At 33.7% G+C, this 26216-nt stretch overlaps 1 non-coding gene across 1 annotated transcript; it reads right to left on the bottom strand.

The window, feature by feature from the left end:
* Positions 1-9115: 9115 nt before the first annotated feature.
* LOC139865445 (small nucleolar RNA R71) lies at positions 9116-9222 on the bottom strand. Its single transcript, XR_011764965.1, has one exon. It is a non-coding gene; the product is annotated as a small nucleolar RNA R71 (small nucleolar RNA).
* Positions 9223-26216: the final 16994 nt, after the last annotated feature.

The following is a 26216-nucleotide window of genomic DNA, read 5'->3' as shown; positions in this document are numbered from 1 at the left end:
CTTTGGAAATGAGAGAGAAAATGGTGTCTCGAACAGGTTCGCCGGAAAACGTTTTAGGTTCATTGTCAAGAGGTGAATTTGGTTAGTGAAAATGATCGCCTTCTTCGCGTTTCCATTGATTAAGTCGACTACGAACCCATCTCCAATTCATTCAGAATAGATGATGGCTAATTGATCGATTCATTCCGGTTACTCTGCTTTCGGAGCTCGAGTGGAAATCCATATCGAAATAGCTGTCGGAATAACTATCGAAATAGCTATCGAAATCTGATGGACTCGAACTGGTTGAGGGATTCATCTCGTACGATCAGATGAAGGATTTTCGATAAGAAATAGATTATAGGATGTAGATTAGTACCCTGCAATACATAATTTACATATGCATATATAATACTAAAATCCCATAAGCTACGGAGGAATCTACGGAAGCTGTCAGGCAAAGGTAACAATAACAGATACGCTAAGATATGAATTTAACTATACACTGTCTATGCAATAAAGGCAGTAAGACGTGTCTTAGACTTTAAGGATGATAAGCAAATAATTTTTCGACACTAAATGATAAGCAAAACTTTTGACATGCAAACACGGTCGAAGTCCAGACTCATTAATGCATTCTAACGACTATCAGTTAGACTCACTAATGCAAGACCTGGTTCGCTAAGACCACCGCTCTGATACCAACTGTGAAGACCCGTCCTAATCCATCCGGACGAAGTCCATATCGATTATAAATGATTCACAACAGTTGATTACATCGTGAGGTACTTGACCTCTATATGATACATTTTACAAACATTGCATTCGTTTTTGAAAAGACAAACTTTCATTACATCGAAAGTTGACAGGCATGCATACCATTTCATAATATATCCAACTATAATTGACTTGATAATAATCTTGATGAACTCGACGACTCGAATGCAACGTCTTTTGAAATATGCCATGAATGACTCCAAGTAATATCTATAAAATGAGCAAATACACAGCGGAAGATTTCTTTCGTACCTGAGAATAAACATGCTTTAAAGTGTCAACCAAAAGGTTGGTGAGTTCATTAGTTTAACTTAAACAATCGTTTCCATCATTTTAATAGACCACAAGATTTCAGATTTCCATTTCTCATAAACATACGTCCCATGCATAGAGACAAAAATATCATTCATATGGATTGAACACCTGGTAACCGACATTAACAATATGCATATATAAGAATATCCCCATCATTCCGGGATCCTCCTTCGGACATGATATAAATTTCGAAGTACTAAAACATCCGGTACTTTGGATGGGGCTTGTTGGGCCCGATAGATCTATCTTTAGGATTCGCGTCAATTAGGGTGTCTGTTCCCTAATTCTTAGATTACCAGACTTAATAAAAAGGGGCATATTCGACTTCGATAATCCAACCATAAAATGTAGTTTCACGTACTTGTGTCAATTTCGTAAAACAGTTATAAAAGTTGCGCATGTATTCTCAGCCCAAAAATATAAAGGGTAAAAAGGCAAATGAAACTCACGATACTGTATTTTGTAGTAAAAATACATATGACGTCATTGAACAATGCAGGGTTGGCCTCGGATTCACGAACCTATATCAATTGTGTATATATTAATACGTATAATGTAAGTTACAAAATTTCATTTATTAATATGTATTATTTATATATTATAGTTTTGTAGAATTTATTCTAACCTTTATTTTAAAACGTATACTTATATTATATTTTAAGTTATATTTTATATATATATATCGATTTTATGTATATATATCTATAATGATTTACGTTTATATAAATAGTGACATTAATATATTTATATACATATATTTGTGGTTAGTATTGTATTTATGAAATTTTATTAGTTTGTTATGTGAATTATTAATACAATCCTAGTATATACCATAAGTATATATATAGTGTACAAAAGATTTATTTGTTAAAATAATAATTTAGATAATAATGATTTACTAATAATAATAATAATTTTATTAATAATGATAATACTAATAGCAAAAAAAATGAAAATGATAACTGTTAATGATACTAATAATAATAACTCTAAAATAATATTAATACTAATACCATACTTATGTTAATAATAAGGGTTCTAATATTTATAAAATGATAAATGATAATCATAATAATACTAGTAAATATTAATGATGATACTGATAAATATGATATTATTAATTGTAAATGTACTGATGATACTATTATTTATAAACCGGTACAAATTCTAATATTGATGATAATAATATATTTTTATTTCCTTCATAATAATAATAATGATAATCATAATCATAATCCTAATGATGATAAAATACTAAAATGATAAGTTTATTACTAATAATAATATTATTAATACCTATCATAATAATAATAGTAATGTCTATAATACTTTCAAATATGATAACAAGTATGATACTAATAATAACAATAACAATAACAATCAAAACAATCACAATAATAATAATAATACTAATAATAATTAATATATAATAACAATAATAAAATTAGAAAAGAAAACTACCTCACATGAAAAGAGTTTCAAAAAAAAAAAAGAAACTACCGTCCTCTGGACTCGATCTCGTGACCACATGCTCACTCGCAAACACTCTCGACCATCCCACCAATTCTGATTCTCTGTACTAATATCGAATTTAAATTTTATATATAAACTGTTTTTCTTCTATTCCTCTTCTTCTCCACAAGTCTCATGGATTCAACAAAACATCAATAACCAAAAAAAAAAAAAAAAAAAAATCGAGGTTCCCTTTAAAGCTTCAAAACATTACAGAAAAAAAAATAATTTGGGTTCTAAAATAAAAAAAAAAAACACTAAAGGCCTACTGCAGCGTCGGTTCTTGGAACAAAACAAAAAAAATTGATTTCGTAATAGATAACATTATAGATAATGTTTATAACACGAAATAGTTTTCTAAACATGTATAAAAACTACTGGAATCGTCAATTTGATCAGAAACATATACACGAACGCGAATTTGTCTCAAGAACAATTGTTGACTTTTTTTAAACTAAACTTTGACTTCAAAATTCAAGATCGATATAAAGATTTGAGAGTTGAGATTTTGCAGATAGATTCAAAGAAAGATTTCTAACCTTTCTGCATTTTTAGATTTTGAAACTTTATTCGAAATTGAATTAAGAGAAAAAAAAATTGGAGCGTGCAGAGAAGAAGAAAAAAAAAATATCGCTGTGCTCTTTAATCCCATTGGATTTCCTTTTTATTTGATTTGCAATTATACATAATCATGTTGTAATAATAGAGATCGGTTGATAAAAAATGGAGAAAATGTCAACACAGGTTCACGAGTTGGGAGCAGGAAAGAAACAAAAAAAATAATAATAATAGAGATAAAGGATACAGAGGTCAAGCGTATAATATAGATCCCTACTGTTTTTTTTTAATTAATAATAATAATATATAATAACAATACTATTAATATCTAATAATATTAATAAAATTAATAATAATGATAAATATAATATTAATGATAATAATAATTGTAAAAATGATAATAATAATAATAATAATAATAATACCATACTAATTGTGATAATATTAATATTTTATCGATAATAATAATATTAGTAATAATAATCTAATTTATACATCCAATTTCATCTTTATATGATATAAAGTGATATTATGAATACAAATATTGATATTTGACGATACAAATAACATTACTACAACAACTATATTTGTATTTAAATTTAATTTATTAATATCATCTATTATTATGTAATATTTAATAATTATGTAATATGTATTGTAACATATACTGAATATTATATATTTATGCATTTTAATATAAATATATTATAATATTTATTTACATACTAATTATATTATACTTATGTATGTAATTATGAAAAATATAAATGTTTTATATATGTAAGTATTATATATATTTATTAAAATAGTACATTATTTCATCAAAGATATATTATAAATTTCTACATATACATAATATAATAATTATGTATAAAATCATATATATATAGTTATATTTATGTATATATGTATACTACCATATATATAAAATCATGTTTTAAATGTTGAGTAGATGATTAATTATGTATATTAAACAATTAACTACAAAGTATAACATTGTACATTTAATATTTTGATAGCGTTGGTAAAATATGTTTGAATCATTTATATACAATATACTATATATATTCAAAATGAAAATCTTTAGTTATTAAATGTTATCTTTTATAATAACAAAATTACTTAATAGTTCATTAATACTAATATAATTAGTTTTATATATAATTATTTATATTTACATTCTTAGTTACAATTAAAGGATCGTGAATCGTCGGAAATAGTTAAAGGTCAAATGTTATCATGAAATAGTTCAAACATAATGAGACTCGGTTTAATAGACTTTGCTTATCGAGTCGAATCATATAAGATTATGTTTAAATTTGGTCGGAAATTCCCGGGTCATCACACAAATGAGGTTTAAGATGAAATCAAGTGGCAAACTTGAAGAATTGTTTAGTTTCATATGTTATAATCAATATTTTAATTCATTTTAATTGTCTAATATTGGCAGTCTACAGTTAACAGTCCACGGTTAACAGTTCAATAATTCATATATATAGCTTAATATATAATATTCGAATTAATTAATACGTATCGTGCCCCTTGTACATGTCCCAGACTCGATCACAACTCAAAGTATATATATTATTGTAGAATTAACCTCAACCTTGTATAGCTAACTCAAGCATTACTGCATATAGAGTGTCTATGGTTATTCCAAATAATATATATAGATGCGTCGATATGATATGTCAAAACCTTATATACGTGTCCCAATATTTAAAGTGCGTAAAATAAATAACAGAAATTAAATGACGATAAATAAAGTGCGTAAAGTAAATAACAGAAATTAAATGACGATAAATAAACTGCGATAAATAAAATGTAATTAGTTAGCTAGGAACAGTTAGCTGGAAACAGTTAGCGTGGATTCTTAACAAAAATTTTCTCATAGTTAATTCGTATGTTTCTAACAAATTTTATTTTGTCCAATGTTTTTCTTTATTATGCCACTTGTTGGATTCTGATAAATCAAAATCCAAATATGAAATTGGATGAAAATGGTTATTATGTGGTGAATGAATTCGTATATCGGTGGATGTAAGTAGGATAGTAAACGATTGTTAAATCAGCTTCGAAGAATGTACAGTGTAACTTATTAATGTGAAATCTGAATATTCCTCGGGTATTACCTACCCGTTAAAATATTTTCACCATTAACAGTTTGTACAAAAGAATTTTTAATTACAATCTTTATGAAAACATATATACATATATATTTTCTTCAGATGTAATCATGGAATTAATGAGTCAATATGATATTAGACTCGTTTGATTTACCATTAGAACAAGAATATATAATCTCTAAAACATTAGAGATTACATAATCGCCATGAAGAACGAAGATAATTGACGTAGAATGATGTGCTCGAGGTACAAAATGAGATGTAAAGGCGTGTGATGTTTGAACTTGGGTTGTTGGTGGTACTGGTGCTGTTATTGATGGTACTGTTGGTGCCGGTGATGTTGCTGAAGCTGGTAAATTTTGCACCATATTTTCCAAAGCTATAACTTGGGCGCGAAGCTCGTTGACTTCTGCTATTACTCCGGGATGATTGTCGGTTCGGACGAGTGAATGAATAAGATCTAGAATCTGAGATAGTATATAATCATGACGAGATACTCTGGAAATGAGGGTGAAAATGGTGTTTTGGATAGGTTCGCCGGTAAGTGCTTCAGGTTTATCGCCAAGAGGTGAATTTGGTTGATGGAAAGGATCGCCCTCTTCTCTTCTCCATTGATTAAGTCGATTACGAACCCATCCCCAACTCATCCAGAATTGGTGATGGCTGATTGGTTGATTCATTTCGGTCACACTGCTTTCAGAGCTCGAGTGGAATTCCATGTCGGAATAGCTGTCGGAATAACTATCGGAATCTGAGGGACTCGAACTGGTTGAGGGATTCATCTCATACGATCAGATGAAAGATTTTCGATATGAAATAGATTATAGGATGTAGATTAGTACCCTGTAATACACGATTTACATATGCATATATAATACTAAAATCCCATAAGTTACGGAGGAATCTACGGAAGCTGTCAGGAAAGGTCTATAGTAACAGATACGCTAAGATATGAATTTTGTCTATACACTATCGATGCACTAAATGCAGTAAGATGTGTCTAGACTTAAGATGATAAGCAAGTGATTCCCTAAGAATGATAATCAGGTAATTTTCGACACGAAATGATAAGCAAAACTTTTGACATGCAGACACGGTCGAAGTCCAGACCCACTAATACATCTAAACAACTATCAGTTAGACACACTAATGCAAGACCTGGTTCGCTAAGACCACCACTCTGATATCACATGAGACGACCCGTCCAAATCCATCTGGACGAATACATTACATTTGGTTACATCGCGAGGTACTTGACCTCTATATGATACATTTTACAAACATTGCATTCGTTTTTAATAGACAAACTTTCATTTCTTCAAAAATTGACGGCATGCATACCATTTATAATATATCCAACTATAATTGACTTAATAATAATTGATATTGCTCAAATACATCATATATATATCTCGCAATATCGTGTGAAATACTCTCGAATCAAGGATAGTTAAGGCGGTTTCTACAAGTAATACATAAAGTTATGTAAAGTGTATCAAAAAGTGGTTTATAAAGAGTTTTGGTGAATTATGACCATTCTATAAGTTGTGATTTCATCATAGTTGATTCTGATACAAGTTATGGATAAAACGAGGCTGCAGATATATTGAACGCCGTCCAAAATGATTGGGACTTCGTCCAAATGAAGGGAGATTTGGAAAAAACGAGACAGTAAAATTCAGCACAACGGGACGCCGTCCAGAAATCTGGACGCCGTCCAGCCCTTCACAACTGGACGCAGTCCAGAAATCTGGACGCCGTCCAGGCCTTCACAACTGGACGCCGTCCAGAAATCTGGACGCCGTCCAGAAGTAGGTTTCAGCCTACTTTTGCTTTTCGACCAACTTTAATTACTTTAAAAGTGAATGATTGAGAGGGATACGAGCAGATACGAACCATAGGAGTTAGAAGACGATTTTAGGAGCATTTTTGGAGAACTCCAAGCTCTTGCAAGTGATCTAACATCCAAGAATCAAGAAACAAATCCTTCTCCATCCAAGATTCATTCTCTATTAGGTTGATTTCTTGTTCTTAACAATGAATTCTACTTATCAATTGATTGCTAATTTGTTTGTTAATATGATTGTTGGCTAAACTCTATAATGTTTGTCTAGATTAATAACTGAGGTATTGGATGTAATCTTATTGATTGAATGTATAATGTATGATAGATTAAAGCTTGAATTAAAGAACCATGCTTATTGATGTTAAATCATTTATATCTAGTTAATTGATATGTTGTTGATAAAGAGAACTCTTGTTGATGTATCATATTGATTTACAATCAAACTTGTCTTAGATTGATTGTTTGCTAAACCGGACCAAGGGGGTAAATTAGATCAAAACGATTAGACGATATAGGGATGAATTGTGTAGAGCGAACGTAAAAGACAATTGGTATTCAAGTCTTTGATCTAGCTAATCAACTAGTCACAAACGAAAAGGTATAGGTGATAGGGAACCCTCCACTTATTAATTCTAGTTTGAGTACTTGCTAAAGAGAACTCTTGGCAAGTCGATTTGGGTGATTAGCATATATATCATAGTTATTTGGTTACAAACACGAGAACTATAGAGAAAAGGGAACCCTTGATCTTGTAATCGAGTTTGCGTGTTTACTAAAGAGAACACTTGGTAAATCTATTAGGTAACTTACACACATATTCATTCAATTGGGTCTTAACAATATAACTTACATCCAATACCGAGGGTAAAATATCTAGATGAACATTTCGTATCTTTGATCTTAATCAAACCATCTAATTTGTTTTCTTTGCACTTGTTTTCATTATATAAACTTAAAAGACCAAAAATATTGTTTTTACTTTTAATCTTCTTTAATTTGGCTAAATCGTTAAATAGCCACAAAAACATAATATCTTGTACCTTTAAGTTTCATTTACTTAGTTATCATAATATAGTTTCTAATTCTGGTTTGACTAATACAACTGTCCTTGGAACGATACACGGAACTAACCATTATTTATACTACTACACGATCGGGTAAACTGCCCGTTAGTGTGTAACAATCTTTAATCGGTATTTTTCCATACTATTTCATATAACAATTCATATACCACATTTTGCACATCAAGTTTTTGGCGCCGTTGTGTCAAAATAGAATTGTTAACTAATTTATGATTAAGTAGTTTCTTAATTATTTTAAATTATTAATAGTCTTTGATTTTAATTTTGTAGAATCGGTGCGTTTAGTAGTTTTGTTAGTTGTATGATTGACAGATTTTAGGTTGCATATGCCACATACCCGAAGTTCAGATTCTCCATTACTTAAACCGCTTACAGAACCTGATAGAAGGCTTGGTAGGATCCCAAAAGAAGTACTTGAACTTTTTGAATCTTCATCAAAGCAAGAAACTTTTGATTCAGAATCAAGTACAACCAAGCCAAGATACTCTGAATTTGGTGAAACCGTTCATCCTCCAAATTTTGAAATGGAAGGAGAGGCAAGGCAGGTGGTACCAAGACAATCAATGGCGGTCAAGATGAAAGCAACCTGAATCGGACAAGGTAGTGCCATTACTCCGCCCACATGTGAAGAAAAATTTGAAATAAAAGGACCTATTCTCCAAATGATCAACAACGGGTGTCAATTTGGTGGTGGTCCGAATGAAGATGAAAACGAACATATTCGTCTCTTTCAAGAGATATGTCTTCTATTCAAACTTAAACCAGACACTGACCAGGCCATATTTTTAAGACTTTTCCCATGGACACTCCACGGGGAAGCACGAAGTTGGTTAGATTCATTGGCCGAGGCTACGATAGAAACTTGGGAGGGTATGATGGAAAAATTTCTTAAGAAATATTTTCCAGCTTCTAAGTCCGCGAGACTCCAATAAGAAATTACCCAATTCTGTCAAAAGCCGGTGGAAACCTTATATGAAGCATGGAATCGGTTTTCCAAAATGCTGAGAGGTTGTCCAAACCATGGTCTGTATACCTTCCAACATGTTCAAATTTTTTACAAGGGTTGTGATGTTGCAACCCAAATTTCCATTGATCAAGCGGCTGGAGGTTCACTCATGGACAAAACCGAGCAAGAGGCTTATGAGATAATCGAGAAGCAAGCCGATTATTCTCATGAGTGGCATCAAGAATGCGTAATGCTTGTAGTGACCCGAACTTTTCCAAGTTTATATATATTAATTGAGATTAATATTTACATGACTAAATGTTTCCAACGTGTTAAGCAATCAAACTTATTAAAACTTGATTAAATGAAATAAGTTTCATATAGACAATTGATCACCCAAGTTGACCGGCGATTCACGAACGTTACAAAATTGTGAAAACTACATGTTGTGTTATATATAGACATATATATATGGTTGACATTAGATTATGATGAGTAAGTATCTCACTAAGTATATTAACAATGTGTGATATACATAAGAAATGAGATTACTAAGTTAAGAAACTCGAAATGATATATATAACGATTATCGTTATGATAATGTCTACTAAATACATATGTATCATATTAAGATATTGATACACTATATTTAACATGATAAAATGATATTTAAATATATCATTAAGTGTGTTAACAATGAACTACATATGTAAAAACAAGACTACTAACTCAAGAATTACGAAACGAGACTTATATGTAACGATTATCGTTGTAAAGATATTTTAATGTATGTATCATATTAAGAGATATTCATACATCATAATATCATGATAATATAATAATTTAACATCTCATTTGATATAATAAACATTGGGTTAACAACATTAATTGAGATCGTTAACTTAAAGGTTTCAAAACAACACTTACATGTAACGACTAACGAAGACTTAACTAATCCATTAGAATGTATATACATGTTGTGTTTTGATATGTATTCTTACACTTTTGAAAGACTTAAAGACACATATCAAAGTACTTCTACTTAACAAAAATGCTTACAATTACATCCTCGTTCAGTTTCATCAACAATTCTACTCGTATGCACCCGTATTCGTACTCGTACAATACATAGCTTTTAGATGTATGTACTATTAGTATATACACTCCAATGATTAGCTCTTAGCAGCCCATGTGAGTCACCTAACATATGTGGGAACCATTATTTGGCAACTAGCATGAAATATCTCATAAAATTACAAAAATATTAGTAATCATTCATGACTTATTTACATGAAAATAAAATTACATATCCTTTGTATCTAATCCATATACCAACGACCAAAAACACCTACAAACACTTTCATTCTTCAATTTTCTTCATCTAATTGATCTCTCTCAAGTTCCATCTTCAAGTTCTAAGTGTTCTTCATAAATTCCATAAGTATAGTTTCATAAAAATCAAGAATACTTTCAAGTTTGCAAGTCTACTTCCAAGCTTTCTAATCCATTCCAAGTAATCATCTAAGATCAAGGAACCTTTTTTTATTTATAGTAGGTTATCTTTCTAATTCAAGGTAATATTCATATTCAAACTTTGATTCAATTTCTACAACTATAACAATCTTATTTCGAGTGAAAATCTTACTTGAACTGTTTTCGTGTCATGATTCTGCTTCAAGAACTTTCAAGCCATCCAAGGATCCTTTGAAGCTAGATCCATTTTTTTCATTTCCAGTAGTTTTATCCAGAAAACTTGAGGTAGTAATGATGTTCATAACATCATTCGATTCATACATATAAATCTATCTTATTCGAAGGTTTAAACTTGTAATCACTAGAACATAGTTTAGTTAATTCTAAACTTGTTCGCAAACAAAAGTTAATCCTTCTAACTTGACTTTTAAAATAAACTAAACACATGTTCTATATCTATATGATATGATAACTTAATGATTTAAAACCTGGAAACACGATGAACACCATAAAATCGGATATACGCCGTCGTAGTGAAACCTGGGGCTGTTTTGGTTTGGATAATTAAAAACTATGATAAACTTTGATTTAAAAGTTGTTCTTCTGGGAAAATAATTTTTCATATGAACATGAAACTATATCCAAAAATCTTGGTTAAACTCAAAGTGAAAGTATGTTTTTTCAAAATGGTCATCAAGATGTCGTTCTTTCGACAAAAATGACTACCTCTTTAGTAATTGACATGTAACTTAAATTTCTGACTATAAACCTATACTTTTTCTGTTTGGATTCTTAAATTAGAGTTCAATATGAAACCATAGCAATTTGATTCACTCAAAACGGATTTAAAATGAAGAAGTTATGGGTAAAACAAGATTGGATACTTTTGATCTTTTTAGCTACGGGAAATGTTTAACAAATCTATACAAATCATATCCTAGCTAACTTATATTGTATTATACATGTATTCTAATGTATTATGTAATCTTGGGATACCATATACACGTATGCAAATGTTTTGACATATAATATCGACCCATGTATATATATTATTTGGAACAACCATAGACACTCTATATGCAGTAATGTTGGAGTTAGCTATACAGGGTTGAGGTTGATTCCAAAAATATATATACTTTGAGTTGTGATCTAGCCTGAGACGTGTATACACTGGGTCGTGGATTGATTCAAGATAATATATATATCGATTTATTTCTGTACATCTAACTGTGGACAACTAGTTGCAGGTTATTAACGAGGACAGCTGACTTAATACACTCAAATCTTTAAAACATAATAAAAATGGTTGTAATTATATTTTGATCATACTTTGATATATATGTACATATTTGTATAGGTTCGTGAATCGATCCGTGACCAAGTCTTATTTCCGAAGAAGGAAATATCTGTGAAAGTGAGTTATAGTCCCACTTTTAAAATCTAATATTTTTGAGATGAGAATACATGCAGGTTTTATAAATGATTTACAAAATAGACACAAATACGTGAAACTACATTCTATGGATGAATTATCGAAATCGAATATGCTCCTTTTTATTAAGTCTGGTAATCTAAGAATTAGGGAACAGACCCCTAATTGACGCGAATCCTAAAGATAGATCTATTGGGCCTAACAAACTCCATCCAAAGTACCGGATGCTTTAGTACTTCAAAATTTATATCATATCCGAAGGGTGTCCCGGAATGCTGGGGATATTCTTATATATGCATCTTGTTAATGTCGGTTACCAGTTGTTCACCATATGAATGATTTTTATCTCTATGTATGGGATGTGTATTGAAATATGAAATCTTGTGCTCTATTGTTACGATTTGATATATATAGGTTAAACCTATAACTCACCAATATTTTTGTTGACGTTTAAAGCATGTTTATTCTCAGGTGAATACTAAGAGCTTCCGCTGTTGCATACTAAAATAAGGACAAGATTTGGAGTCCATGTTTGTATGATATTGTGTAAAAACTGCATTCAAGAAACATATGTCGATGTAATATATTTATATTGTAAACCATTATGTAATGGTCATGTGTAATCAGTATATTTTAGATTATCATTATTTGATAATCTACGTAATGCTTTTAAAACTTTTATTGATAAAATAAAGGTTATGGTTATTTTAAAAATGAATGCAGTCTTTGAAAAACGTCTCATATAGAGGTCAAAACCTCGCAACGAAATCAATTAATATGGAACGTTTATAATCAATATGAACGGGACATTTCAATTGGTATCCGAGCGTTGGTCTTAGAGAACCAGAAAATTTACATTAGTGTGTCTTATCGAGTTTGTTAGGATGCATTAGTGAGTCTGGACTTCGACCGTGTTTTCTTTAAAAATGATTGCTTAACATTTTTGTTGGAAACTATATATTATTAACATGTAAATATTATGTGATATATTAATCTCTTAACATGTTTGATATTGTGTGATAGATGTTTACCTCTAGCACAAATCCCATTGACTCACCTAATAATAACAAAGAGTCGAATATATATTGGCAAGATTCACAAGTTCCCGAAGAACCGGAAGAAGAGGAAACAGAACCGGAAGAAGAGGAACCGAAAGAAGAGGAACCAGAAGAAGAGGAACCGGAAGAAGAAGAGGTTCCGGAGGGGGGAATAGTAGGAATCACAGAAAACCGGTCAAATAAAAGAAAACCCTCAACCAATAGACCAAAGTTAATAATGGTCAATGGTGTTTCCGCTAAGGAAGTAAAATATTGGAAAAATTACCAATTTTCCAATGAATCGGATCCTAATGAGGATTCCGATGATGTTATAGAAATTACCCCGACCCAATTTAATGAGGCAAAAGAAAATAATAAGGGAAAAGACATCAAAATAGAGAAATCTGATTCCAACCCCGATGAACTTTATATGTACCGTCAACACCCGTATTTTCAATATCGTGACAATAACTCGGGAACCTCTAAACCACCAGGTTTTTCTAAACCAATGTGGAAAATGACGACTCGTATTAGAGGAACATCATATATCCCTAGAAGATTAGGAAAAAGAACCAAGTCCGAAGAAGAAGAAACCAGTGATTCAGATTAGAGGGGTATGAGCATGTTGTGTAATAAATGTATTGTAGTGTGCTTGTACTTTTATGTTCTATGTAAAAATTGCTAGTATTGTTTGTTATTACGAATCTAATCCTTGTCTATTTTACAGTATAAAAACAAAATGGACGTTAAGGGTAGACAACCGAATATTTTAGAAGACCTACCAGAGGATATGATTGAGGAAATCTTGTCTAGAGTCGGTCAGAATTCATCAGCACATTTAGTTATGGCGAAATTAACTTGTCAAACATTTGAAAGACTTTCCAGAAATGCCTTAGTTTATAAAAGGCTTTCCTTTGATAGGTGGGGTATATCACATTGGGGAGACTTTAAGTTACGCCGTGTTTTCTTTAAAGCGTTAAATGCGGGGAACCCAAATGCAATTTTACGCTACGGGTTAAGAACCTATTTTGACTCAACATATCCCAACATAGGATTTCGTGAATTAGAAAGAGCTTCTAACATGCAACATAAAGAAGCATGTTATGCTTACGGGTTAGTGATGTTCGCTTCTTACCAAAGTGAGAAAAAGAACATCGGATTGCAGCTTTTAAATAAAACTTTCCCACAAGTGACGGATTCAGTAGTTGGGGTGAGAAACAAGGTTTTTAGATTATTACAGGGCTGTTGGACATTACGAAACCCTCGTCCTTTTGACGACATTACAACATGCTGCCTAGCCAATGGTCATAACGGTTATTTTCCACAAGACCAAGGATGGGAAGTCGTCTTAGTAAAACCAGAATGCATGACTTGTTTCTGGACTTATGAATTACATGTCTTTATTTCCTTTGCTGAACAACTTGCGTATTAACTAGATTTATCTTCAAAACTGTCCTGTATCATAGTGTACTATATTTCATGTTATATGTAATATAGCGAAGTTGTAAGTTTGAAGAATATTTGTATGTGATATATTATTATAATCAGTTTTTCATATGGAATTGTAGTAGTTGAATTGTATATTAGCTACTAAGTATGAACTTAACGGGTAGGTAGTACCCGAATTTAAACTTATAAAACGCTAATATGAAGAAAAAGCTTTTATAAATGAGTTCATATTATGCTACGAGATACTATTGACTACTCTTAATATTCTGTATGATTAACTTGTTTCATTTGACTATTTTGAAGGAAATGGCACCGACTACTCGACACACCTTGAATATGAGCGAAGAGGAATTTCGTGCCTTTCTTGCTTCAAACATAGCCGCAGTACAGGCCGCGCTACATACCAACAATAACTCCGAATCTAGCAATACAGCTAACGGCGCAAGAAATCATGTAGGATGCTCCTACAAGGAATTCACTGCTTGCAAACCTTCAGAATTTGATGGGACCGAAGGACCAATCAGATTGAAACGGTGGACTGAGAAAGTTGAATCGGTGTTTGCCATAAGTAAGTGTGCTGAAGGAGACAAAGTGAAGTACGCTACGCATACCTTCACAGGTATTGCGTTAACATGGTGGAATACCTATCTAGAGCAAGTGGGACAAGAAGCTGCTTACGCGCTACCGTGGTCAGCATTCAAGCACTTGATGAACGAGAAGTACCGTCCCAGAACCGAGGTCAATAAGCTCAAGTCAGAACTTAGAGGTTTACGAACACAGGGATTCGATATTACTTCGTACGAAAGACGATTCACAGAATTGTGCCTATTGTGTCCGAGAGCGTTCGAAGATGAGGAAGAGAAGATAGACGCGTTTGTGAAAGGGTTACCGGAGAGAATCCAAGAAGATATAAGTTCACACGAGCCTGCCTCCATACAAAAGGCATGTAGAATGGCTCACAAATTAGTGAACCAGATTGAGGGAAGAATTAAAGAACAGGCGGCCGAAGAGGCCAACGTGAAGCTAGTCAAAAGAAAGTGGGAGGAAAATGGTGATAAGAGTCACCAAAACAACAACGACTATCCCAACAATCGCAACATCAATCGCAACTACAACAAACGGCACAACAACAACAACAACTACTACTACAACAATCATCCTAACAACAATAACAACCGCAACAACAACAACAATCAGAAGCAGCTATGCCAAAGGTGTGATAAGTATCACTCGGGGTTCTGCACCAAATTTTGCAACAAGTGTAAAAGAAATGGTCATAGCGCGGCGAAGTGTGAGGTCTACGGACCAGGGGTTAACAGAACGAAAGGAACAAATGGTGTCGGAACGAGTAATGGCGGAGCAAGTAGTGTCGGAGCAAGTTATGCCAATGTAGTTTATTATAAATGTGGAAAATCGGGCCACATTATTAGAAATTGCCCGAACCAGGAGAACACGAATGGACAAGGCCGCGGAAGAGTTTTCAATATTAATGCGGCAGAGGCACATGAAGGCCCGGAGCTTGTTACGGGTACGTTTCTTATTGACAATAAATCTGCTTACGTTTTATTTGATTCGGGTGCGGATAGAAGCTATATGAGTAGAGATTTTTGTGCTAAATTAAATTGTCCATTGACACCGTTGGATAGTAAATTTCTACTCGAATTAGCAAACGGTAAGTTAATTTCAGCAGATTATATATGCCGGAATCGAGAAATTAAACTGGGTAGCGAAATATTTAAGATTGATTTGATACCAGTAGAGTTAGGGAGTTTTGATGTAATAGTTGGCATGGACTGGCTGAAGGAGATGAAAGCAGAGATCGGATGTTACAAAAATGCAATTCGCATTGTACGAGAAGAAGGAGAACCCTTAATGGTGTACGGAGAAAAGGGCAACACGAAGCTACATCTTATTAGTAATTTGAAGGCACAAAAACTAATAAGAAAAGGTTGCTATGCTATTCTAGCACATGTCGAGAAAGTACAAACTGAAGAAAAGAGCATCAATGATGTTCCCGTCGCAAAAGAATTTCCCGATGTATTTTCGAAAGAATTACCGGGACTACATCCACATCGATCTGTTGAATTTCAAATAGATCTTGTACCAGGAGCTGCACTAATAGCTCGTGCTCCTTACAGACTCGCACCCAGTGAGATGAAAGAACTGCAAAGCCAACTGCAAGAACTATTAGAACGTGGTTTCATTCGACCAAGCACATCACCATGGGGAGCTCCTGTTTTGTTTGTTAAGAAGAAGGATGGTACATTTAGGTTGTATATTGACTACAGAGAGTTGAATAAACTTACCATCAAAAACCGTTATCCACTACAGAGAATTGACGACTTATTTGATCAACTACAAGGCTCGTCGATTTATTCGAAAATCGATTTACGTTCTGGATATCATCAAATGCGAGTAAAGGAGGATGATATTCCAAAAACTGCTTTTAGGACGCGTTATGGTCATTACGAGTTTATGGTTATGCCGTTTGGATTGACTAACGCACCAGCTGTGTTCATGAACCTTATGAACTGAGTGTGTGGGCCATATCTTGACAAGTTTGTCATTGTTTTCATCGATGACATACTTATTTACTCAAAGAATGATCAAGAGCACGAAGAACATTTGAGAAAAGTGCTAGAAGTATTGAGGAAAGAAAAACTGTACGCTAAGTTTTCAAAGTGTGCATTTTGGTTGGAAGAAGTTCAATTCCTCGGTCACATAGTGAACAAAGAAGGTATCCAGGTGGACCCGGCAAAGGTCAAAACCGTTGAAAAGTGGGAAACCCCAAAAACTCCGAAGCATATACGTAAATTTTTAGGATTGGCTGGTTACTACAGAAGATTCATCAAAGATTTCTCCAAAATAGCAAAACCCTTGACTGCATTAACGCATAAAGGGAAGAAATTTAAATGGAAGGATGAACAAGAGAAGGCGTTTCAGTTATTGAAGAAAAAGCTAACTACGGCACCTATATTGTCATTGCCTGAAGGGAATGATGATTTTGTGATTTATTGTGATGCATCAAAGCAAGGTCTCGGTTGTGTATTAATGCAACGAACGAAGGTGATTGCTTATGCGTCTAGACAATTGAAGATTCGCGAGCAAAATTATACAACTCACGATTTGGAATTGGGTGCTGTTGTTTTTGCATTAAAGACTTGGAGGCATTATTTATATGGGGTCAAAAGTATTATATATACCGACCACAAAAGTCTCCAACATATATTTAATCAGAAGCAACTGAATATGAGACAATGCAGGTGGATTGAACTGTTGAATGATTATGATTTTGAGATTCGATACCACCCGGGGAAGGCGAATGTGGTAGCTGACGCTTTGAGTAGAAAGGACAGAGAACCTATACGGGTAAAAGCTATGAATATAATTATTCGTACTAACCTTACTACTCAAATAAAGGAGGTGCAACAGGGGGTTGTAAAAGAAGGAAAGTTGAAGAATGAGATACCCAAAGGATCAGAGAAACATCTAATATTCGGGTAGACGGAACCCGATATAGGGCTGATAGAATTTGGGTACCAAGGTTTGGAGATGTGAGAGAAATGGTACTTAAGGAAGCACATAAAATCAGATATTCAATACATCCCAGAGCGGGGAAGATGTATAAAGATCTCAAGAAACACTTTTGGTGGCAGAGTATGAAAGCCGATATTGCTAAATATGTAGGAGAATGTTTGACGTGTTCTAAGGTCAAAGCTGAACATCAGAAACCATCAGGTCTACTACAACAACCTGAAATCCCTGAATGGAAATGGGAAAACATTACCATGGATTTCATTACTAAATTGCCAAGGACTGCAAGTGGTTATGATACTATTTGGGTAATAGTTGATCGTCTCACCAAGTCAGCACACTTCCTGCCAATGAGAGAAGATGACAAAATGGAGAAGTTGGCGCGATTGTATTTGAAGGAGGTTGTCTCCAAACATGGAATACCCGTCTCTATTATCTCTGATAGGGATGGTAGATTTGTTTCAAGGTTCTGGCAGACGTTGCAACAAGCATTGGGGACTCGTCTAGACATGAGTACTGCCTATCATCCACAAACTGATGGGCAGAGCGAAAGGACGATACAAACGCTTGAAGACATGCTACGAGCATATGTTATTGATTTCAAAAACAGTTGGGATCGACACCTACCGTTAGCAGAATTTTCCTACAACAACAGTTATCATTCTAGTATTGAGATGGCGCTGTTTGAGGCACTTTATGGTAGAAAGTGCATGTATTCGATTTGTTGGAATGAAGTGGGGGATAGACAGATTACGGGTCAGGAGATAATATAAGAAACTACCAAGAAAATCATCCAAATTCAACAACGATTGAAAACTGCCCAGAGTCGACAAAAGAGCTACGCGGACAGTAAAAGAAAAGATATAGAGTTTGAAATTGGAGAAATGGTCATGCTTAAGGTTTCAACTTGGAAAGGCGTTGTTCGATTTAGTAAACGGGGGAAACTAAATTCAAGGTACATTGGACCATTCAAGATTATAGATCGTGTCGGACCAGTAGCTTACCAACTGGAGCTACCTCAACAACTCACAGCTGTACACAAGGTTGAAAAAGACGCGAGACGGGGCCGAAACAGCAGCGACCTCAAAATGTCGCAACGGAAAAAACGGGGTCGAGACGGGGTCGAAACGGATGTTGACTAGTGTTGACTTTTATATATATAAATATATATATTTATACATATTTTAGAGCTAAAAACCCTTCGTTGACAAGTTTGTACCTATAATTGCTATTAGCGTTAATATAATACAAAATGGAATACTAAACTAAGTCAATTTTGATTGATTTGACCGACTTATGACCGATTTTAACAGAATTTCCGATTTTTAACCGGCGTTGACCCAATTTTTCCTACATTTGACCTGACTTTTGACCGTTGACCGGCTTATAAGAAAATGGGACGGGGTCGAAACGGTTTAGTCACCAAAACGCCGCAACGGGCGTCGCAACGGATGCAACGGACGCCGTTTACAACAGTGGCTGTACATAACACTTTCCACGTCTCAAATTTGAAGAAATGTTTTGCTAAAGAAGATCTCACTATTCCGTTGGACGAAATCCAAATCAATGAAAAACTTCAATTCATTGAAGAACCCGTCGAAATAATGGATCGTGAGGTTAAGAGACTTAAGCAAAATAAGATACCGATTGTTAAGGTTCGATGGAATGCTCTTAGAGGACCCGAGTTCACCTGGGAGCGTGAAGATCAAATGAATAAGAAATACCCACATCTATTTCCAGAAGATTCGTCAACACCTTCAACAGCTTAAAATTTCGGGACGAAATATTTTAACGGGTAGGTACTGTAGTGACCCGAACTTTTCCATGTTTATATATATTAATTGAGATTGATATTTACATGACTAAATGTTTCCAATGTGTTAAGCAATCAAACTTGTTAAGACTTGATTAAATGAAATAAGTTTCATATAGACAATTGATCACCCAAGTTGACCGGCGATTCACGAACGTTACAAAATTGTGAAAACTACATGTTGTGGTATATATAGACATATATATATGGTTGACATGAGATTATGATGAGTAAGTATCTCACTAAGTATATTAACAATGTGTGATATACATAAGAAATGAGATTACTAAGTTAAGAAACTCGAAATGATATATATAACGATTATCGTTATGATAACGTCTACTAAATACATATGTATCATATTAAGATATTGATACACTATATTTAACATGATAAAATGATATTTAAATATATCATTAAGTGTGTTAACAATGAACTACATATGTAAAAACAAGACTACTAACTCAAGAATTACGAAACGAGACTTATATGTAACGATTATCGTTGTAAAAATATTTTGTTGGTGATTTTAGCATGATCCAACGTCATTTTAGTTGATTGGATTACTATGTTGAAAGTGTTTTCGAACCATTGATACGTTACACGAATTCGGAGAGTGTGGAGTACACGTTCGTAAAACGTGAGGTGGTTTGAGGTTTTCTTTGGACTTGGAAATGATATTTGGAACTCGTGGAATGCAAAACGAGACTTGAAAAGGTCATACGAGTGAAAAACCTTGAGATCAAAATTTGGAGTGCTGGATAGATTTAGCCCGCGGCGCGGCTCAGCCACCCGCGGCGCGGCTTAAAGCACAAAACTCAGGTCGAGACTTTTGGCAATTTTCAAGAATTTTTCTTTGTTAGCCCGCGGCGCAGCTCTAGGGCCCGCGGTGTGGCTTAACAAAGGGCACGCTGAAAAGGTGCTTTTTCAACCCAAAAGGCACATTTGAACCCCAAACATTTTGGGGTAGTTACAGGGCATTTAAACTGCGTTTTTACATGTTTTTAGACCATTTTAAGTCTAAATACATGAATGTAAACTTCCAAGTTACTAATGGGTGTGAATCAAAAGGTTGTGACTTTTCAAGAAACCTTTTGACCCATTATAAATACACTCTTTGTGTATTTGAAAAAGGTTCCAGAATTTTGATCCTTTTACACACTTTCAATTTCAAACAATTAGAAGATACATCTCTGCAATTGTGTGATTGTTATCTTTTAGCCAAGACGAAAATCTTGTCTTTGTCTTATCCCAATCGAAACTTCGTGTAACCCATGGCTAATAGGGTCGAAATATTCGATTAGAAAAGTGTTCACACGATTCAAAGATCAATCCGGAGTCATTACCGTTTCAGTCACGAAGGTTTTACAACCCCGACTTCTAACATATTTTAATGTATGTATCATATTAAGAGATATTCATACATCATAATATCATGATAATATAATAATTTAACATCTCATTTAATATAATAAACATTGGGTTAACAACATTAATTGAGATCGTTAACTTAAAGGTTTCAAAACAACACTTACATGTAACGACTAACGAAGACTTAACGAATCCATTAGAATGTATATACATGTTGTGTTTTGATATGTATTCTTACACTTTTGAAAGACTTCAAGACACATATCAAAGTACTTTTACTTAACAAAAATGCTTACAATTACATCCTCGTTCAGTTTCATCTACAATTCTACTCGTATGCACCCGTATTCGTACTCGTACAATACACAGATTTTAGATGTATGTACTATTGGTATATACACTCCAATGATCAGCTCTTAGCAGCCCATGTGAGTCACCTAACACATGTGGGAACCATTATTTGGCAACTAGCATGAAATATCTCATAAAATTACAAAAATATTAGTAATCATTCATGACTAATTTACATGAAAACAATATTACATATCCTTTATATCTAATCCATATACCAACGACCAAAAACACCTACAAACACTTTCATTCTTCAATTTTCTTCATCTAATTGATCTCTCTCGAGTTCCATTTCAAGTTCTAAGTGTTCTTCATAAATTCCATAAGTATAGTTTCATAAAAATCAAGAATACTTCCAATTTGCAAGTCTACTTCCAAGCTTTCTAATCCATTCTAAGTAATCATCTAATATCAAGGAACCTTTGTTATTTATAGTAGGTTATCTTTCTAATTCAAGGTAATATTCATATTCAAACTTTGATTCAATTTCTACAACTATAAAAATCTTATTTCGAGTGAAAATCTTACTTGAACTGTTTTCGTGTCATGATTCTGCTTCAAGAACTTTCAAGCCATCCAAGGATCCTTTGAAGCTAGATCCATTTTTCTCATTTCCAGTAGTTTTATCCAGAAAACTTGAGGTAGTAATGATGTTCATAACATCATTCGATTCATACATATAAAGCTATCTTATTCGAAGGTTTAAACTTGTAATCACTAGAACATAGTTTAGTTAATTCTAAACTTGTTCACAAAAAAAAAGTTAATCCTTCTAACTTGACTTTTAAAATCAACTAAACACATGTTCTTTATCTATATGATATGCTAACTTAATGATTTAAAACCTGGAAACACGATGAACACCATAAAATCGGATATACGCCATCGTAGTGAAACCGGGGGCTGTTTTGGTTTGGATAATTAAAAACTATGATAAACTTTGATTTAAAAGTTTTTGTTCTAGGAAAATGATTTTTCATATGAACATGAAACTATATCCAAAAATCTTGGTTAAACTCAAAGTGAAAGTATGTTTTTTTCAAAATAGTCATCAAGATGTCGTTCTTTCGACGGAAATGACTACCTCTTTAGTAATTGACATGTCACTTAAATTTTCGAATATAAACCTATACTTTTTCTGTTTGGATTTTTAAATTAGAGTTCAATATGAAACCATAGCAATTTGATTCACTCAAAACGGATTTAAAATGAAGAAGTTATGGGTAAAACAAGATTGGATATTTTTGATCTTTTTAGTTACGGGAAATGTTTAAAAAATCTATACAAATCATATCCTAGCTCACTTATATTGTATTATACATGTATTCTAATATATTATGTAATCTTGGAATACCATAGACACGTATGCAAATTTTTTGACATATCATATCGACCCATGTATATATATTATTTGGAACAACCATAGACACTCTATATGCAGTAATGTTGGAGTTAGCTATACAGGGTTGAGGTTGATTCCAAAAATATATATATTTTGAGTTGTGATCTAGCCTGAGACGTGTATACACTGGGTCGTGGATTGATTCAAGATAATATATATCGATTTATTTCTGTATATCTAACTGTGGACAACTAGTTGTAGGTTATTAACGAGGACAGCTGACTTAATACACTCAAATCTTTAAAACATAATAAAAATGGTTGTAATTATATTTTGATCATACTTTGATATATATGTACATATTTGTATAGGTTCGTGAATCGATCCGTGGCCAAGTCTTATTTCCGAGGAAGAAAATATCTGTGAAAGTGAGTTATAGTCCCACTTTTAAAATCTAATATTTTTAGGATGAGAATACATGCAGGTTTTATAAATGATTTAAAAAATAGACACAAGTACGTGAAACTACATTCTATGGTTGAATTATCGAAATCGAATATGCCCCTTTTTATTAAGTCTGGTAATCTAAGAATTAGGGAACAGACACCCTAATTGACGCGAATCCTAAAGATAGATCTATTGGGCCTAACAAACCCCATCCAAAGTACCGGATGCTTTAGTACTTCGAAATTTATATCATATCCGAAGGGTGTCCCGGAATGCTGGGGATATTCTTATATATGCATCTTGTTAATGTCGGTTACCAGGTGTTCACCATATGAATGATTTTTATCTCTATGTATGGGATGCGTATTGAAATATGAAATCTTGGGGTCTATTGTTACGATTTGATATATATAGGTTAAACCTATAACTCATCAACATTTTTGTTGACGTTTAAATCATGTTTATTCTCAGGTGAATACTAAGAGCTTCCGCTGTTGCATACTAAAATAAGGACAAGATTTGGAGTCCATGTTTGTATGATATTGTGTAAAAACTGCATTCAAGAAACATATGTCGATGTAATATATTTCTATTGTAAACCATTATGTAATGGTCATGTGTAATCAGTATATTTTAGATTATCATTATTTGATAATCTACATAATGCTTTTAAAACCTTTATTGATAAAATAAAGGTTATGGTTGTTTTAAAAATGAATGCAGTCTTTGAAAAACTTCTCATATAGAGGTCAAAACCTCGCAACGAGATCAATTAATATGGAACGTTTATAATCAATATGAACGGGACATTTCAATGCTCAAGTCCATAGCGCCGGTGCTTATGATGACCTTAGTTCCCTAAGTGTGAAAATAGAAGGTGTTGCTCGAAACATGGACAAAATCACCAAGGAAATTCATAGTATGAAGGTAGGTTGTGAATACTGTGGTAGTCTCCATTTAGGAAAAGATTGTGATGCCTGTTTAACAATGGCTCAAAAAGAAGAAGTGGCTTTCATAAGCCAAAGAAATAATAATCAATTTCAAGGAAGAGCCCAATTTAACCGAAACTTCAACAACCCCTACAACCCTCAAGGTCAAAATTCCAATTACCAACAAGGGTCAAGTAGTGGGTTCCAACAACAAACTCCGGATTTTTATCAAAAACCCCAACAAGAAGAGAAAAAGTCAAATATGGAGAGTTTGTTGGGGAAGTTAATTGCATCTCAGACCCAGCTTGTCACCAATATAAGCCAAACAAACGAGAAGAACGAACACCAATTTAAAAACCAACAAGCTGCAATCCAGAATCTGGAGAAGCAAATGAGTGGTTTAGCTAGTTTACTTAGCGAAAGAAAACCAGGAAGTTTACCGGCGGATACTAATAAGAACCCCCGAAATGAGCACGCCAATGTTATCACCACACGGAGTGGTCTAGCATACGAAGCTCCAAAAATGCCCGAAGATTCTGATTTCAGTGTTCCGCTGAATAAAAATGACGAACCGGTTAAGGAGCCGGAATAAGTGGTTGAGAAGGAAGAACGGGAGAAACCCGTAGTGAAGCCATATCAACCACCGCTCCCATACCCAAGAAAGAAACAACAAGAAAGGCTCGAAGCCGAAAGGTTAAAATTTCTAGATATGTTTAAACAAATTAACATAAATATGCCTTTTATTGATGTGGTTTCAGGTATGCCCAAGTATGCCAAGTTCTTAAAAGACTTACTTACTAACCGCAAGAAGATGGAAAGCGTTTCATCAGTCACTTTAAATGCTAGATGTTCAGCTCTGGTGTCCAACACACTTCCTGAAAAACTTCAGGATCCAGGTTGTTTTACTATTCCATGTCTAATGGGTGACCTCGGCTGTATGAGGGCATTGGCCGATTTGGGGGCTAGTATCAATTTAATGCCCTATTCGATTTACCTTAAATTAGCCCCTGGAGAACTCAAGACCACACGAATGGCTATTCAACTAGCTGATCGCTCTATAAAATTCCCTCGAGGAATAATAGAGAATTTGTTAGTTAAGACCGGAAATCTGATTTTTTCGGCAGACTTTGTGGTTTTAGACATGGAAGTTGATGAAAGAATACTAATTACTTTGGGTCGACCAATTTTGAATACTGATAGATGTGTCATTGATGTTTATGACCAGCAGTTGACCCTTAGAATTGGTGAAGCTAGTGCGACTTTTGCAATTGACAAGTTATTAAAATATCCTGAATCTTCAGATGATACTTGTTATTTTATGAAAAGCATAGACTCGCATTATGAGTTCTTGCAGGAATTTCCCGAATCGGATGAAACATGTGTATACGATTTGGTGAGTGGAGATGAAGAATTTTCCATTGAAGAAATGGATGTGATGGCCACTTTGATGGCAAATGGGTATGAACTAACTGAGGAGGAGATAGAACAACTGAACAAGGATAGCGAGTACCAGAGTAAATCCTCAATTGAGGAACCTCCAATTTTAGAGCTTAAGCCGCTCCCTGATCATCTTGAGTACGCTTTCCTTCAGGAAGATTCGAAGCCTCCGGTAATGATTTCCTTACTTCTTTCTAAACATGAAAAAGAACGTCTTGTTTCCTTGTTACAGGCCCACAAACCGGCCATTGCATGGAAAATCCATGATATAAAAGGAATTTGTCCTTCTTATTGCACACACAAGATCTTGATGGAAGAAAATTCCAAACCAGTGGTGCAACGTCAAAGGAGACTAAATCCTCATATGCAAGATGTTGTCAAAAAGGAAATCATTAAATTGCTAGATGCAGGTCTAATCTACCCAATCTCAGACAGTCCGTAGATAAGCCCGGTCCATTGT

Source organism: Rutidosis leptorrhynchoides, chromosome 8 (assembly GCF_046630445.1).
Source record: "Rutidosis leptorrhynchoides isolate AG116_Rl617_1_P2 chromosome 8, CSIRO_AGI_Rlap_v1, whole genome shotgun sequence".
Taxonomy (NCBI): Eukaryota; Viridiplantae; Streptophyta; class Magnoliopsida; order Asterales; family Asteraceae; genus Rutidosis; species Rutidosis leptorrhynchoides.
The sequence above is the reverse complement of the archived record's forward strand: the minus strand, read 5'-3'. Positions and strand labels throughout refer to the sequence as shown.